General features: G+C 37.3%; 1 protein-coding gene and 1 pseudogene across 4 annotated transcripts in view; one reads left to right on the top strand and one right to left on the bottom strand.

Annotated features, from left to right (window-relative positions):
* The window catches only part of CDH18 (cadherin 18), a 1,453,365-nt gene that overhangs the window by 1,337,827 nt on the left and 99,525 nt on the right, over window positions 1-16,013 (top strand). The gene's annotated exons all lie outside the window — the stretch shown is intronic.
* Window positions 270-6,854, bottom strand: LOC122737070 (annotated as a pseudogene).

Here is a 16,013-nt window from a genome sequence, read left to right as displayed (position 1 = left end):
TATGGTTGTTTTTGTATCAATATAAAAGTATAAGTTTATGTATTGCTTTTTTTTTCATGAAGTAAAGATTGGATCCTTTCATTTAGGCAGGCAAGCCAGCAAGGTGGCTTTTTCAAAGACAAACGAAGAAGGAAGCTATTGTAAGAGTACAAGTTATTTAGAGGGTTAAACTTTAAAACCTTCATTCTGCTTGGGCTTTAAGGCAATGGTTCAGGGTTAGGAACCCTCTATTGTAGGAGTGTGATCAGGAAAGCAGGTCTTCATCATCTCTAATCTCTACCCAAATTTAGAAACTTCCCCAAATGGGCTGGGCCCTCCCAGTAGCTCTTCAGCATTACATTCCAATATAAAAAAGGCATCCCATCAGCTTTCATAAGGTACATGGAGAGTCATTCTTCACTCTGGTCAAAGGGGAAGGATTCTAGAGCCTGAGCACTATAGTCAAACTCATAAAGTATCACCTTTTTATAGTTTGTAACAAGTGGACAAGATGTATACCAATCATACTTATCGACCAGTTCTTTATTCTTCATCATCAGAGAAATTGTGTGGTCAAGTACTACAGAATGGGAAGCTATAGCAGCAGCTGTCTTTGATCAGGGATGGTTGGCACATTCTCCAATTACAAAAGTATTTGGGTATTTCTTGTGCTGCAAAGTTTCTTTGTTCATATCCACCCAAGTCAGCAGCATCTGCAACAGGACTATCCATGACCACATCAGGTAGCCCTATGAGTGGAGTGACATGAAGCATCTCATGCAAAATCACTTTGGTGTTTCCAGGTGTAATGATTGTGTGAGATTAAAATTGGATATTAGATCATAAATCTACCCTACTTAACCTTTCCCTTAATTTATCTCCCAGACTAGTAAATGGAAGAAGCTTCTGGTTTTCTAGATAGAGCTTTTATTGTATGGTAGTCACAAGGTGATGTTGATTAGAAGGATAGGAAAGTAGAAATACAATACAAATCGTCTTAAGTCTAGGCTTAGTCTATATTCCGTATAAAACTCACCAAAAGTGGAAGGCCACCTTTGGGGCAAGAGACCGAGTCAAGCGCGTGCTGTTAACCAAGAGCTGGGCCGAGTCAAACTCCAGTCCGCGTCTGTCTGTGCAGCGCAGCCAGGAGACCAGCGGAGCAGGAAAAAAGCCCCACTTCCGTTCTCTCCTTGCCTTTTAAGCTCGCACCCCGGAAGTCGAGTGCTCAGCAGGCAATCTGCCGTGCGTCGCAGGCAGACTGGTGTGCGTAGCTCATGCTGTTGGTCTCCTCCACAAAAGGGTGGTCCTAGAAAAAAACTGGTGTCTCTCCATTATCTAACCAACTGTTAAAACTTTTTACCACATTCCCCCCTTTTGTCCATTCACCTCCCCAGAGTAACAAACCACATGTCACCCTAAAAGTGGGGTAGACTTATTACAATTGTCTGCTAGACACAGGAGCCTCTAAATCAGTATTAGTAAGCAAACCAGATGCTGGGTGTAGACCTGTAGGATTTTTGAATGTAGTGGGTGTCCCAGGAAAGAGCCAGAGAGTGGCAAAATTGAATCCTCGCATGGTATCTATGGGGCCCTTAGCAGTAGAACATTCATTTTTACTCATGCCTGATGCCCCAGTAAATTTATTAGGTCGTGATCTCCTTTGCAAGCTTAGAGCAACCATATCTTATGCTCCAGATGGGGCTGTCTCCCTACAATTGCCAGAGGATACTATTCATTTATTACCAATTTTACTTATAGAAGCTCAAGGAACAGTAGGGGAAGTATCCATCTCACAATTGGAATGACGTCACCTGCTAGAGACTTACTATAGGAAAGCTCCGGCATGAGGAGAAGGCATATGAAGGCAAGCCATGTGGCTTTTCTTTGGCATCAGGAAGTGATGCCAAATACTGCCTCATGTTATTCTGGCCAAACTTCAATGAGGTTTTGCAGATAGTTCACATTGAGGTCCTTGGCCTTGTTAATTTCTTGTAGGGCATCTGCATATTACTTTTTTTTTCCTTTTTTTTTTTTTTTTTTTTTTAGTGAGGCAATTGGGGTTAAGTGACTTGCCCAGGGTCACATGGCTAGTAATTGTTAAGTGTCTGAGGCCGGCTTTGAACTCAGGTACTCCTGACTCCAGGGCTGGTGCTCTATCCACTGCGCCATCTAGCTGCCCTGCATATTTCTTAAACACAAAAATGGTTCCCAGGGAAATGTGGAAAATTATATTGGCATTAGTTCACTTACCTGTCTTTCTCATGTAGACTTCTGACAAATACAACCCTGCACACTTAATCAGAGTGTTTGGGAAAGTAAAGATGGCATTGCACTCTTTGAAGCCTTGTAGAGCCTTCCATGTTTTCTCCACAGTTCCAACAGAATAATTAGACCCTATTTTAAGATATCAAAAATGTTCAGGCAAGCCTTTGATCATTTTATGCTTCTCTAGGGCCTTGTATCTGAGAGTCAAATTTTCTATTCAAGTCAGGTCTTTTCATCAAAAATGCCTGAAAGACATCTCTTTCATTGAATTTCCATTTTTCCCCTGAAGGATTATAATGAGTTTTGCTGGAGAGGTGATTCTTGCTTATAATCCAAGTTCCTTTGTCCTCCTGAATATCATATTCTAAGCCCTCTGATCTTTTAATGTAGAAGTGGCTGGGTCTTGTGTTATCCGGACAGTAACTCCACAATACTTGAATTGTTTCTTTCTGGCTGCTTGCAATATTTTCTCCTTGATCTGGGAGCTTTGGGATTTGGATATAATATTCCTGGTAGTTTTCCTTTTGGGATCTCTTCCTGGAGGTGATTGGTGGATTCTGTCAATTGCTATTTTACCTTCTGCTTCTAGAATATCAGTGTAATTTTCCCTGACAATTTCTTAGAAGATGATATCTAGGCTCTTTTTGGATAGTGGCTTTCAGGTAGTCCAATAATTTTCAAATTATCTTTCCTGGATCTGTTTTCCAGGTCAGTTGTTTTTCCAATGACAAATTGAACATTGCCTTTTTATTTTTTCCATTCTTTTGGTTTTGCTTTATTTTTTCTTGATTTCTCATAAAGTCATTAGCTTCCATTTGCTCAATCCTAATTTTTAAGGAATTATTTTCTTCAGAGAGCTTTTGTACCTTATTTTTCATTTGGCCAATGTGGCTTTTCAAACTGTGGACTTTTTTTCATGATTGTCTTGCATCCTTCTTATTTCTCTTCCTATTTTTTCTTCTACCTCTCTTACTTTATTTTCAAAAACCATTTTGAGTCCTTCTGTGACCTGAGACCAATTCATATTTTTCTTAGAAGCTTTGGATGTAGGAGATTTGACTTTGTTATCTTCTTCTGAGGGTGTATTTTGATCTTCCTTGTCACCATAGGAACTTTCTAGATCAGCATTTTTTTTTCTGTTTGTTCATTTTCCCAGTCAATTGGTGCACTGTCCCAAGCTTCAGGGGGTTTGAGCAGCTGTTCTTAGAGATACTTCTAGGAATTTCTAAGTCCTTAGTTCTTCCAATGTGGTATGATTTAAGGAGAGGTATGTTTGCTACTCTCCTGGCCTGTGGTCTGTTCTGCAAGCAACTGCAGGCCTGCTTCTCTGCCCTTGGACTATGAACAGACTCCTGCTCTACTGTGGCTGCAAACTCTTGTGTGCTTGTGCTCCTCCCCTGCCTGGGACTGCCACCCAAGATCATGACCCAGATCAGAGCACAGGCAAAACAACAGAGTCCCACATCAGCACCAGCAAAGAGACCCATGTAATCCCCCCCTTGCCAACCACTTGACCACCTCACTGTTCATGGGCTGATTTCCAGAAGCAGCTGCTGCCACAGATGATTCACAGACTCCTGAGGCCTGCTTCTCTGGGGCTTAGTCTATGTTGGGTTTGGGTCTGTGTTGGTGTGGCCTGTATTGTGCTGCACTCCACTCTCCCCCTGTACTACAGACCTTTCCCATCAACCTTCTAAGTTGTCATTGACGAGAAAATTATTTCACCCTGTCCTTTTATGGGCTCTGCTGCTCCAGGAATTGTCTTATGGCATTATATGAATGTATTTGGAGGGATCTTGGGGAGAGCTCAGGGAAGTCACTGCCTTTTCTCCACCATCTTGGCTCTACCTCCAGTTTATATATTTCTTTAAAAATATATTGGGTTTGGGGGCAGCTAGGTGTTGCAGTGGATAAAGCACCGGCCCTGGATTCAGGAGGACCTGAGTTCAAATCTGGCCTCACACCCTTGACACTTACTAGCTGTGTGACCCTGAGCAAGTTACTTGACCTTCATTGTCCCATAAAAAAACAAACAAACAAAAATATATTGAGATTATTTGCATTTTAGAAATACAACCATAATTTCCAGAAAAAAAATTAAAGGAGATATAGGAGGCAGTGTTGAATTAAGAGGGAAATTCTGCATAGCACGATGCAGTGAACCAACTTAAACAAATTACTTTAATGAAACATCTTTTATTTTCTCTAGAGACTCAATTTCAATTACTTCACCAAATTTTGTTGTTATTTTTCATCACTGGGCAGACACAGCCATTATCAGAATTCCACAACCAGCTCTAGGCAAAATTGAGGAGTTCATAAGAGTTGGCTCCTATGTCATATCAGCTAGGACTACATTTGTCTATGACAAAGCTTCTTAAACTGTGTGTTGCAGACTTTTATGGAGTCACATAACTAAATGTCTTTGTGTGGCAGGGAGGGTCACCAAAATTTGGCAATAGTAAAATGGTTATATATACCTATTTTATATACCTGGGGTCATATAAAAATCTCTCAGGCAAAAAGGGGTTGCAAGTGGCAAAAGTTTAAGAAGCCCTGCTCTATAAAGTAAAGGGGTCATACCACATGGTCTCTTTAGTACCTTACAGATTTAGGTCTATGATCATGTTATGATTTGAATTCTTTTCTGCCTCAGACTCTCACTGGCACAGTAGTACTCTAAAATCATCCCATAGAACTGCTTCTTCTTCAAGGTCTCAAAAGTTCAAAATCTGTTCTGAAGCTCAGTATTTTTCTTCTACCTTTCCCAATCCTCCTTAGTGTACTTGGCTTTTAGATCTTATAATAACTTTGAATCCCTCAGTCCTTTCCTAGTATCCTTCTAAATTTAATTTATACCCTACCATCTAACCTCATTAATATCTAGAATACTTTTTGCCAATCTTTCTTTGTTAATTCCCCAAAATGAGAAATTCCTTTTATTTGATTTCCATGCCCATATGCTGTCCAGTACTGTTGGGGAAATTTATGACCCCATTTTTACTGGTGACACTTAAAAATCACTTCTGTTCAGTAATTATTTTTATTCATCTTCACCATAATGGTCATTTAATCATTTTCCAATCATCTTGTTCTGAAAGCCTTATCTCTGTCTACCTTATCATCAGTAGAAAATATCAACTACTACTTCTTTATGAAGATATGGAGATAGCAACTAATCCAAATTTATCTCTCAGAGTTTCCTCTTCATCTCAGAATTTCTTTGTATCTCTAACTACCTTTCCCCCCTTTACTCCCATTAATGAAGACATGTCCCATGATTTTGCTTTTTTTTAATTATTACTTATTTTTAACTTTCTCTTATTTTAAAATTTTGAGTTCCAAATTATCTCCCTCTGTCCAAAACCCTCCACCATCACCGAGGAGGTAAACAATATGATATCATTATATATATGATATCATGCAAAACATATTTCCATATTAGCCATATATCAAAAAAGCAAAAAAAAGAGAGAAATTGATAACATTATGCCTCTTCAGTTCTCTCTCTAGAAGTGAATAGCATTTTCATCATTAGTCCTTTGGAATTGTCTTAGATAATTGTAATGACCAGAGTAGCTATCTTTCTCAGTTGATCTTCATTACAACATTGCTACTGTGCACAATGATCTCTCAGTTCTTCTCACTCTATTTTGTATTAGTTCCTATAAGTCTTGTCACGTTTTTGTTTTTATATTTCTTTTTTTATCTCATCCAGGAATTTTATTGGACTTTGTTCCAATTAACATTTTTCTTTTAGGTTTTATTTATAGCTGTTTTCACATTTATCTTTTTTTTTTAAGTTAGTCTTGGTTTTCCCCACCACCATAGTAGCTTTTTATAGTAAAATTCTCCTTTTGTTGTTTGCTCATGTTTTAGGGTTAGGGAGGCATTGTGTAAAGCTTCAGGCTTTTTCATGATGTTTACAGAGGTAGTTCTGGGGCTCTTCAAGTTTTCAGTGTTTTCAACCTAATATGATTCTGGGAGAAGTCTGATTATTACTCTCCTGTCTATGCTCTGCTCTTAACAACATGGAAGGGCCCTGGTCCCCTGTCACTGCACAGACTAGGGCTTCTCTCTGCTTTGGTACTTTGTACAGTACTCCTATTCCCTTCTGACCAATCCCAGTATTCCTTTCCACCCTGGAAGTACAACTCAGAACTGCCTAAGGACAATAGAGCTGCCAATCATTTCTATCTGTACCCAGAACCATTAAAGGGTCCCCTATAATCACTTTCTGAACAATTATCCAAACTTTTTACTGTCTTTGGGCTGAAAGTCCCAAACCTGCTGTTACTGCTACTGTTGCCCTAATAGCAAATGTGGACTTCAGACAGGTTCTATCTTGGTGCTACAGACCTCTTCTGTCAATGTAATAAGTTTTTTTAGGCTTGAAAAATTTCTCACCCCTACTTTTTGTTGGCTCTGCTGCTAACAAATTTGATTTGAGATTTTATTTTAAAGTTGTTAGGAGTAAGATACTTGGAGAGTTCCGCTGCATAGATGCCCATAATCCATCATCATGGTCCTGCCTTACCTCCTACTTTTTCAAAGCCATCCACATCTACTTTTGATCCCATTTGTCTTACTTCATCTACAACCTTATTCATAACTTATTATATTTCCTGAGATAGTTGCGCTGGAGGTGGGATGTGGTAATGTCTAGATCATGAGAACTCACTTTAGCATATACACACATATTCTTTCTCTGTCTGTCTCTCTGGCTCTGTCTCTGTCTCTCTTTCTCCCTGAAATCACTCCTGAACAAGAAAGAAAAATAACTCAAAACAGGTAAGAGGGCAACATTATCAGCAGAAGCTGTACTTTCAGTTAGATTGCAGATATTCTGTCTGCATTCTGATTTCCACTTTACCTTTAAAGCCTTCTAAATCAGCACTTCTCTCTCCAGCCAAAATGAGCTATTTCTTTTTCCCTGAATAGTCCTTTTAGCTTCCATTCTTCCTTGCTTATCCCATTTCTTCGGCCTGGAATATCACACATTTCCCCCATATTTATCTTCTGAAATTCCTCAGCCTCTTGCTTAAATGGCACCACTTTCATGAAGCTTTCCATCATATCCCAAACTAGCAGCCATCTTTTTCTCCTTTTAAACCCCATAGCATTTAGCTTGCCTTATGATGTATGATATGGTTTATTATAATTACTTTAAACATGCTTTGTTTCCCTGTTAGGGTCTAAATTATCTGTGGCCTGGAACTAGGTCTAATACATCTTAATATATCCCCATAGTATCCATAGTTTCAAACTCAGTGCTCTGCAGAAAATAGTTCCTTATTAAAATACCTGAAACTCAATTTTCTCTCTGTCTCTGGGCCTCCTAACCAGTTTCCACCTGCCTCCATGATCTGAACCCTATCACAGCTTTCATGCTGTCTCCTAGCTGCCCAGTGCTATGATTCAATCAGACTTTACTTCCTTTGGTATTCCTTACCCTCTGGTGTTTATTTCATCAATGCCTATAATGTTCCTTGTTTTATTCTTTTAGGACTTCACTAGTTTATTGGAATATTGAAAATGAATAGGGGCAGCTAGGTGGTGCAGTGGATAGAACACTGGCCTTGGATTCAGGAGAACCTGAGTTCAAATCCGGCCTCAGACACTTAACAATTATTAGCTGTGTGACCCTAGACCCTATTGCCTCACCAAAAACAAACAAACAAAAAAAAAGAAAATGAATAGAGCTAAAACAATTATTGACTGATTACACAGCTTTTAAATAAATTCTATGGGTAAAATCAAATTCTTTAACTCAAAGACATGTATTTTTAATTGTGGATATTCCAGGCATTGTTACAAGATGTTGGTGAAGATAAATGATATACAGCAGTGACCTTCAAATTATACATCACAAGCAACCACCTAATTTACTCAGAATCAAGCCTAATATTCAGAAAACACTTATTATCATTCATTATTATTAGCATAATCATTTTAATAACATAGTGCGTTATTATTACAAAACCTGAGGCATTCATTTCCTCATTTGATCCTCATAGCAAGTTTGTGAACTATGTAGTAAAATTATTATCATTTTCATTTTACCTATGATACTACAGTGTTAAGTTCAGGGATAAAGTAGAAAGGTTATGACAAAGGGTCAGCAGGGGAATATTTTCTAAGTGGAGAGCTGCTTCCCAAGAAACCATTATGTACCTCAATAATAATGAACTCTATAAAAAGAGTAAATGTACATTGCTTTTCTTTAGTTTCTTAAAAAAAAAAAACATAGACTATACAAGTAAGATAAATGTTGCAGGGACCTAATTCAAGTGGAATGAATTCAAAGCTATCTTTTTACCATAATTATATATTATATTTATTCTTAATTTTAATAAAGACTGTCTATCCTAAAGAAGAGCCCTGGGTACGTACATAAAATAATTTAAAAAAAAACAGAATTTAACAAACAAGTAACAACAACAATGACCAAAAAACACATAACCCAAAACAGGTCTCTCACTTCTGCCTTTCCAGGGAACAAGTGTTTGTACGAATTAAGGAAAACTGCTGAGGAGATGTATCTTTTAATATACCCTGAAATGTAATTAACTCTAGATTTGTACAACTGATAAAGACAGTTTTAAATCTTTGAAGCTTTTGTAGAAAACTCCCTGATTCCAGCATTTTGTAATTCAGTTATGGGTACCATTAGCAGGAATGTTCAGACTTCAAAGAGAATACTCAAGCAAAAACCAGTTCTTTACCAATTCATATGGGGAACCCGCAATTACACAGGAATAGAGCCATCCTAAAAGTATTTTAGTAATCCAGAGCCATGTTGTCTCTCAGTATTGAGGTAATGCTTACTAAAAACAATAGCAAAAAAAAGTGTACTAAATTGGGAAGGAAAAATAGAAGTCAGTAGAATGTTCAGGTAGCTACTAAAACACTATTTCAAGAAATCACAGAAGCAAGCTTTCTCATCAAAATGAGAAGAAGCAATACAAGGACCCTCTCAAAACCTCTCTGAAGAACTTTGGAACCAATTGGAAGACATGGGAAATATTGACACAGGATGACCCAACACAGTTTACCTACATCAAAGAACCTGCTATCCCCTATGAGTCAAGCATAATTGCAGTTGGTTAAAAGCAAAAGCAAAAGCAAACCAAACAAACAACAGGGACAACAAAAAACAAACCTGTAAGATGTATAAATTCAAATATATCTCCACACCAAATGTTCATATGGACTATTTGTGCCTCACCTGTGGTAGAGCCTTCCAATCTTATATTAATCTAATCAGCCACAGTCAAACAAACTACCTTGACCCCAGCATAGTGATCCTCTTCAAGATATAAAGACAGCAACTTATCAGATCTGACCAACCATTATTTAGATTGAATTTAATTCAAAAAGGGCTTATATATAAGGCACTATCAAGCACATTGGAAATGCAAAGGCAAAAATAACTCTTTATTCAAATAAATTCAGAATACAACATGTATACAGATGATTAAATTGAAAGACGTCAATACTTGGAATCGGAAGGTTCAAACTCAAGAAGCTCTGCTTCTTACTCTTTGTGTAACTTTTTGGTCAATCACTTCCTTTGGTGTCAGTGTCCATACTTTAAACATGAGTGAGTTGAGCTAGATGAACTTTTAAGATCTCTTTCATCTCTAAAACAATGACTTCCCCTTAAAAAGTAGTTTAAGGAAGGAGAAAATACAAATAAAAGAAATGAAAACACAGTGCTCAAATATAGACTATTCAAATAATCACCAGAAAAATGCATAGGAATCACAAGGGGAATGGTTCTTTTTTATTATAGCAATACAGAAAGTCAATTTTTTCAAGAAAAGAGATTCAAACAACTTGATTATTATTTGTCCATAAATGTTGAATTCAATTCAGAAAAAAAAATTGCAAAGCCTGAAAAATCCCTATCTTCAAGGGGCTTAAATTCTATTGCAGTGGGGAGAGGAGAGATACATTTTGTTCACAAGTAAGTAAATGCAAAATATATTGTTTTTGTATTTAAAGTAATAAAAAGGCACTTCCAGAGGTAAAAATAGGATGGGGTTGTGGGGAAATAATAAAAGGTCTCTAGCACCTGAGCTTTAGTCTTAAGGAAGCTAAGGATTCTATAAGACAAAAATGAGGTGTCATGGAAGTTCCACCTTTTCCACAAAAGGAATGCATTTCAAAGTCTAGTTTTGAGAACCACAAAGGAGTAAAATTTGATTAGAAAGGAAAGTTTAGGAAGGGGACTAATATGAAATTTTCCTGGAAAGTAAGGTAGGAAACATATTGTGGAAGGCTTTAAATACCAGACTATAAAATTAGGTGTTTCATCCTATTGGCAACAGGAAGCCATTAAAAGTTTTGGAATATAGGAATGATATGGTCATTCCTGTGTTTTAGGAAAATAAATTTGGCAGCTGTGCGAGGATGGTTTGGTGAAGAGAGGAACTGGAAGGAGAGACCAATTAGGAGGTTATGAATATTAGACTATGAGTAGAACCCAGATATTCTGAATTCCAAGTCCAGATCTCTTTCCACTGTAGCAATCTGACACTTTGCAAGACTACATTACCCCTTCAATATATTAGTTTTTATGCAATGCCATTTTGTATTTGGGGTGTTTCCCACTCTTCATGAAACCATATTTTTGGAGGGGTGTTTCTTGGCAAAGATACTGGAGTGGGGGGCAGCTAGGTGGCACAGTGGATAAAGCACTGACCCTGGATTCAGGAGGACCTGAGTTCAAATCTGGCCTTAGACACTTGACACTTACTAGCTGTGTGACCCTGGGCAAGTCACTTAACCCTCATTGCCCTGCAAAAAAACAAACAAAAAAAAGATACTGGAGTGGATTGTCATTTCTTTCTCTAGCTCATTTGACAGAGGAGGAATCTGAGGCAAACAGGGTTAAGTGACTTGTCCAGGGTCACACACCTAGTAAGTATCTAAGGCCAAATTTGAAGCCATGTCTTCCTGACTCCAGGAATGTCATTAGCTTTCTACTAAAGAGACACTTGAGATTCAAAAATCCCACTGATTAACTGATTATTTGACCAAAGTAAAATCACTTAAGTTCTCCCAGTCTCAACTCCCTTATATGTAAAAAGGGAATAATAATACCCTGTCACCAAATTGTTGGGATTATCAAAATTGATAATGTATTAATATTTCATAAACCTGAAAGCCTATATCAGTGTTAATTATTCAGACATAGTCCGTGTTGCATGCAAAGAAGTTCCATTTCAACTAGTGTTCAGGAAAGGGGAAGGGAAGAATATAATTTTAGAAGCTGTTCATAGCACAGCATAGGAGATAAATTCTTACTATACACACACATATATATGTATACATATGTATTTATGTATATGACTTTTTTTTTACTTCAGCTATAAATTAATTCATGGTGGAATGGGATATTTTATTTACCATCATGCCAACATTCAGAATCCCTGTCTGTTCCATAGTGGCCAAGGTACTATCTAACTCTTTCCTTTACTACAGCATAGCAATCTTCTTACACCTCCCTAATCAATTTAGAATATCACCACAGTGACTTTTCCAAACCTTTTCATCCATTATCAAACTTCTTATGGAATCCCCTTCCCTTACTCTCCCAGCTGTCAATTGTACTCATACTTCACTGCTTTTTTTTCTAGAGCTCCCTCTTCTCCATTACTCCTTATCACTTATCACTCAATACATTCTTCCGTCTCACATAATCAGGTGGCCTTTCTTGTCAAGGCAAATCCTTTTGCATTTACAATATATCTCTTTCTATTCTACTTCTCTACCAGATTGCTTCCTCTTTCATCCCCACTTTCTCACTAATTTTCAATCATCTTGCCTACTGGTTGTTTCCTTGCTACAAACATGTCTGTATCTTTTCTATTTCTTTAAAAAAACACTCATTTGGGGCAGCTAGGTGGCGCAGTGGATAAGGCACCAGCATTAGATTCAGGAGGACCTAAGTTCAAACCCAGCCTCAGACACTTACTAGCTATGTTACTCTTGGCAAGTCACTTAACCCCCAATGCCCTGCAAAAAAACCCAAAAAACAAAAATCAAACAAAAAAAAAAAAACCACTCATTGCTTCCAATCATTCCTACTAGCTAGCATCCTGTATGTCTTTTTTTCCTTTCATGGATATACTTGAGAAAGTTATATTAAATTTGTGCTTTGACTTCCTCTCCTACCACTTTCTTCTAAACTTTCAGGAGTTTGGATTCTAATTGCATTATTCAACTGATTTTTTTCATTCCAAAATTACCAATAATCTCTTAATTGCTACATCTAAATAAACTTCTCTTAATCCTCATCTTTTTTTTACAATTCTGAAGCTTTTGACAATGATGTTTTGACAACAATCACCCACTTCCCTTTAATATTCTCTTCTCTAAAAGCTTTTTTTGAAACTTCTTACTCCTGGCTTTCTTCCTACTTGTCTGATCACTCTTCAGTCTCCTTTGATGGATCTTCAACTAGGTCATATCCACTACCTGTGGGTATCTTCCAAGGTTCTATCTTTCTCCCTTTGTTTCCCCTTCTCCTTCTATACTATCTAGCTTGCTGATGTAATCAGCTCACATAGACTGAATTATAATTTCCAAGGAAATGATTCAAAAATACATTTTATCTGGTCCCAATCTCTCTCCTGACTTCCAATCTTGTACCTACAACTGCCCATTAGACAGCTCAACCTTGATGCTCCAAAGAGATCTTAAACTAAATATGTCCAAAACAGAAATTGTTTTCTTTCCTCCAAGCACCTTCTTAGCTTCCCAATTACTGTCAAGTGCACCACAATTTTCTGTCACTGAAGGTCACAACCCATATATCATCCTCAATTCCCCACTCACATTCACCCCTAATTACCAATTGGCGCCAAATGCTATCAATTCTATGTTTTTAATATCTCTTGTATATGCCCCCTTTTCTTCTCTGACATAGCTACCACCTTGGCATAGGCCATCATCATCTTATACTTGAAAATTACAACAATTTTCTGGTTAGTTTCACTATATCCAATCTCTTCCAACATCCATTCTATCATCCATTCAGCTGCCAAAGTGATTTCCCTGTGGTTGAGGTCTGATCATGTTTCATGGTCACCTCCCTTACACAATAAACTATAAAGGTACTGCAAGAGTAGAGGACATTTTTAATACTCTTCTTTCATTTTAACTAAAATGAAGACATAGCTGTGTACTCTTGAATAGTAAAGTCAGAAGAACTTAGCTTGGAAGAACAAAATAAGGCTTTGTAAAATAGGAAAAAGGCAAGCCTAAGCTATTCAAAATGTGTTTTGTTAAGGTAGTTGGATTTCACAGTGAATAGAGTGTAGCATCCAGAGCCAGCAAGGACCTATTTCAAATATGACCTTGGACACTTAACTAGCTATGTAATCCTAGGCAAATTACTTGATTTCTGTCTGCCTCAGTTTCCTTACCTACAAAATCATGATAATAATAGCACCTACCTCATACTTCATTCTGGATAGATAGACAAATATACATGCTATTATTATTATTGTCATTGTAAATATTTTCAAGTTAGGTTTTAAATTACTCAAGAGGTTATTTTTCAGTCATTTTTCAGCTGTAGCTAACTCTTCATGTCATCGTTTGGTGTTTTCTTGACAGACACTGGAGTGGTTTGCTATTTCCTTTTCTAATTGAAAAGGATAATGCCCTTTATTTAAATTTTTTTTCAGGGCAATGAGGGTTAAATGACTTCCCCAGGGTCACACAACTAGTAAGTGTCAAGTGTCTGAGGTCGGATTTGAACTCAGGTACTTCTGAATCCAGGGCCAGTGCTTTATCACTGTGCCACTGAGCTGCCCCCAATAATGCCCTTTGAAAGGAAATTCTATAAGCAAATGACATAGGCTCAAGTATTTTTTTTAATGTAATGCAACTTGTAGCAAAGGCCTTTGGGGAATGTGGGCCTCAGTTTTCTCAACTGTTGAGAAAGGGATTTGGACTATACGGTCTAGAAGTTCCTTCTTTTCTTGTGTTCTTTATCTATGACTACACAAAAAGGAACTACTTGATGTACAATGCAAATAAATATGAGAATTCCTATTAGTTTGATTAAACTGTAGTTATGGGAAAGCACCTATAACTGACTTCTGGATAGAAAAAAGTTAATGGGCAATAGTAAAATTTATTCAATTCATTTGAATATTTATAAAGCATTTAGTATATGCTTAACACCACAAAAGGCACCAATGGAGAAATAAAGTTTAGGTAACACAATGTCTGCCTTACAGCTTCAGCTTCATACAGCAGGGTGGGATTTAACAAATGTAGAGATTGGGCAGGGACTGACAAGTGGTACAAAGTGGTTAAATATGAAATAAGAATATATACAGGGGAGATATATGAAATTAGGCTGAAAATGTATGGTCATGTCAGAATGTGAGTAGATGAAGAACCATGACCTTTACTTAGTGGGTTATTAGTTACCTTTGAAAGGTTTTGAGGAATGAAGTCATATGGCCAGATCAGATGACTCTAGTGCCAAAACAAGTCAAAACACACACTTAGGGACAGATTCTGACTTCAAGAAGTAGAGTGGGAGGAGGAGGGATGGAACTCTGAGTACAAATTAGGGGATGTTCAAGAAGTGTTAACATCAAGTATAGTCTGTTCTTTCTTAGAATTTGTCAATTAGCGTGGGGAAAAAAGAATATGTTGGCTTAACTAGTTGGCAGAATCAAGAGAAGATTATCTCATGCCCTAAACTATTGTAAAATCTCCCAATTGGTTTTTCTATCTTCAGTTGACACCATTTTATCTCTTTCATTATTATTATTATTATAATTATTATTATTTTGGTGAGGCAATTGGGGTTAAGTGACTTGCCCAGGGTCACACAGCTAGTGTGTGTCAAGTGTCTGAGGCCAGATTTGAACTCAGGTCTTCCTGAATCCAGGGCCAGTACTCTATCCACTGTGCCACCTAGCTGCCCCCTCCATATTATTTTGATTGTTATGATTGGGCCACTGCTCCCCTCACATACCTGAAAAAACTGTCAGATAAAGTTTAAAATCCCTTCACAGTCTAACTTCAATCCAGATTTTTTTCTCTCACTACTTTACTCTACATATTTTATATTTTAATTAAATAATACTCTTTTCCTTTCTTTATTTTGATTATGTCCTTACCCACATTCATATTCTCCTCATACTGTATGCCATGCTTGTGAACTGATGTCTCTGGTCCTCAATTTCCATCTTTTGGAATTTCTCTCTGCCTTTGAGGGCAAATTCGGATGCCACCTCACCCAGACAATGTCTGGGTGAAAGGGTGAGTTTGTCCTAATGCAAATTACTCAAAGCACTTTATCTGTTTTCCCTTGTCCTATTGCATTCTACCTTATATCATACTTGTTTTGTGCATTTTTATCCCTATCCCATTTGATTTTAAACTTTTTGAAATTGGAGAACATGTTATTTTCCATCACTCTGATAGCTAACACATTGTCCTGAATATAGTAAATATTAAAGTGAATTGGCATTTAGCTCAAAGAGAATATTGGAAGTTTGTTTTAGAGAAAATGGTTGAAATGACATCTTAATGGAGTCTGCAAATCCTTTTCTTTAACTGTAGCTTTAAGATACTATCCCATCCCTACAATCATTCTGTAAAGCCTAGATTAATATTTAAGTGGTTAAGTAAATATAGAATCACAAAATGTCAAATCAGTAAGTGACCTTAAATAGAACCTGGTTCAACACTTTCATTTTACATGAGGAAACACGGGCCCAGAAAAGCTAAGT

Source organism: Dromiciops gliroides, chromosome 1 (assembly GCF_019393635.1).
Source record: "Dromiciops gliroides isolate mDroGli1 chromosome 1, mDroGli1.pri, whole genome shotgun sequence".
NCBI lineage: Eukaryota > Metazoa > Chordata > Mammalia > Microbiotheria > Microbiotheriidae > Dromiciops > Dromiciops gliroides.
This window is presented reverse-complemented; position numbering and strand designations above follow the sequence as displayed.